This window comes from Triticum aestivum, chromosome 7D, assembly GCF_018294505.1.
Source record: "Triticum aestivum cultivar Chinese Spring chromosome 7D, IWGSC CS RefSeq v2.1, whole genome shotgun sequence".
Classification (NCBI taxonomy): Eukaryota; Viridiplantae; Streptophyta; class Magnoliopsida; order Poales; family Poaceae; genus Triticum; species Triticum aestivum.
The window spans coordinates 278423340-278426058 of NC_057814.1; the positions used below are offsets into that span (position 1 = coordinate 278423340).

The 2719-nt window shown below is 42.4% G+C and overlaps 1 long non-coding RNA gene across 1 annotated transcript; it reads left to right on the forward strand.

Annotated features, from left to right (window-relative positions):
- The first annotated feature begins 550 nt into the window (after positions 1 to 550).
- LOC123164988 (uncharacterized) lies at positions 551 to 1292 on the forward strand. The gene is made up of 3 exons (XR_006482732.1): positions 551 to 617; positions 998 to 1073; positions 1155 to 1292. It is a non-coding gene; the product is annotated as an uncharacterized lncRNA (long non-coding RNA).
- The last annotated feature ends 1427 nt before the right edge of the window (positions 1293 to 2719 follow it).

Here is a 2719-nt window from a genome sequence, read left to right on the forward strand (position 1 = left end):
CATCAAGCATTGACATGCAAAATTCCATCCTATCCTTCTTATTCTTTTCCTTCAGAGCTGGCTTCACATAGTTTGTGTGCCTCTTTATCAAATTCAGCTTGAAGTTTCTATGCAGTGTGGTAGGGCTACATCCCAGTTGCCAAGCTAGAGATCTGATAGTGGACCTCTTGTTTAGTGGAATAGTAGGGATTTGCTCTAAATTGATGTTCTTTGGCTTTCTTCCAGAGTTTCCTTTTCTCTGATCGGAAACATTCACCTCTAAACCTTCTGAAATTTGCTCCATCGCCTTCTGCCAGACTCTTTGTATACTCCTCACTTCTACCTTAAAAAATTGTGCAAGGTCTTTCTTATCATTTCTTTTGAATTTACCACCTCTGCTCATGCACACTGAATGCAATGCCACATAAGCAGCATATTTTGCTCGTCAGTGAGGGTTTTCTTTTTTCTAACTCCTTGCTGAACAACTGCAACAAGAAACAAAACAATGAAAAAAAATATTAGTCCATGCTTCGTTCATCTGTTGGTACGGCATAATAAGCCAAGTTCTCGCAGGATAATAGGGTGCTCGGTGTAATAAAATGTGCTTCGCTCATCTGCTGCTGCTACAGATGAGTAAGGTGCTTACTGCAATATTTGCGTGATCACCGGTATATATTTGAAATTCAGTCTTATGACCGGCAAATCCCAGAGGAAGACCTGACATGATCAAGTGCTCCGTTAGCTAATACTCTTATTCTAAGACATGAAATTCATTCATTGGCCTTTTTTTATCAACATTAGCCATGGTCTAGGAAACAATTTATGACCTGATCTTAGAACTTGAATATGGCATCAAGTCCCAGGGAATGTGTGGGTTTAGAAAATCATTTTTCACACATGTTTAATACCAAACTTTGTTATTAAACATTGTTAATACCAAATGGATTTTTTAATTGCTCAACACTTGCTAGCTACTCCATTATAGGGGTACAAATGAACTATTGATTGTTCATGGCAGGAGTACTGGAGCTCACCAACTGCATCTTGACCTGGATCGATGCCCTCTTCCTCTTCCATGTTCATATCATCTTGGAGTATGTCTTCTTCTTCGGCTGGAGTGCAGTTGAGATCAAAATCCATGCCTCTGCCCTGACTATGTCTATTTCCTTTTTCAGTTGCTGCCTGTTCTGAAGTTGGTGCAATGGAGCTTGGAGCTCCACCTGCTGGACCTGGAGCCTGTTCAGGTACTGCCACGGTATAAGTTCATGCAACATCAAGCACTATAGTACTCCAACATCATGCAATAGTACTCTTGTCATGAAAATGATGTTGCATGACGTTGTAAAAGTGATTTTGCCCTTGTAGTACTTCATCATGCAGCTGTACTCCAACATCATGTTATTTTGTTAATGATACTCCAACATCATGCAATTGTTTCAGTAGTATTGATTTTTTGTTAATGATACTCCAACATCATTGGAGTACTGCACTTTTACTCCAATGCAGTGCTGATTTTTTGAATCCTCCCAACATCATGCAACATCATGCTCCAGTACTGAATTTTGTCATGCTAAATTTGCAACTGAATTGCCCCTTTTTGGACCTGTTGAACGACCAGGACTTGAAGTCAGCGGTGATCTGCAGTACCTGGAGGTGGAGCTGGCAAGGCCCTGGGAGGGTGGCGGCAATCTGCAGCAGGACGCTGGCCTTGGGATGACGAGGTGGGGGATCTGCTGGCCCAGGACGATGAGGGGGATCTGCTGGCCCAGGAAGATGGGGAGGATGGAAGGGGATCTGTTGGGCGAGATGGGAGGCGATGGAGGTGGAGGTGGAGGATCTGGAGGTGGGGGGCGACGAAGGCGGGGGCGATGGAGGTGGAGGATCCAGAGGTGGGGGGCGACGGAGGCGGGCGGATCTGGAAGACGACCTGGGTGGAGACGAGGAGAGAATTCAAAACTGGAGGGTAACCTGGTCATTTCGCTGCTTTTTCACCTGGTCGGAAAAAAAACCCAGCGTCATGTATTTCGGAACGGAGGGAGTAAATAACAGTAGGTAAATCTAATGCAAAATGGACGTATCATGACCCCAGGAAGAAACAATGCCAAGCGCGAGAACCTAGGCAAAACACTTAAATGGAAGAATCCCACCAATCCATGAAGAACTTTAGTTGCAAAATCATTAAATGAAGGATACTTAGCACCAACAAGTTAAGCACCTATGCATTGGGGTCTTTAGTTGCTAAAGTATTTAATATGCTTAGCACCTCATGTAAGCACCAATGCATTAGAAGCAGCCTAATGGGGAGTATCATATACTAGTATCATGCATATGATACTACCTCCGTAATGCGCTCATAGTATCATAAGTTAGTATCAAGTAGTATTTTATTTATTTTCATGCATGATAACCCACGAGTATAGGGGATCACAATAGTTTTCGAGGGTAGAGTATTCAACCCAAATTTATAGATTCGACACAAGGGGGGCCAAAGAACATTTGGAAGTATTAGCAGTTGAGTTGTCAATTCAACCACACCTGGAGATTAATTATCTGTAGCAAAGTGATCAGTAGCAAAGTAGTGAGATTTTTGATAATAGTAGTAGCAGCAACAGTAACGGTAATAGTGATAGTAGTAATTTTTTAGCAAGTGCAACAGTAACGATAGCAGTGCTAACTTAGCAAGAACAATATAAGAGAAATTCGTAAGCATTGGATCGATGATTTGTTGGATGATATTCAT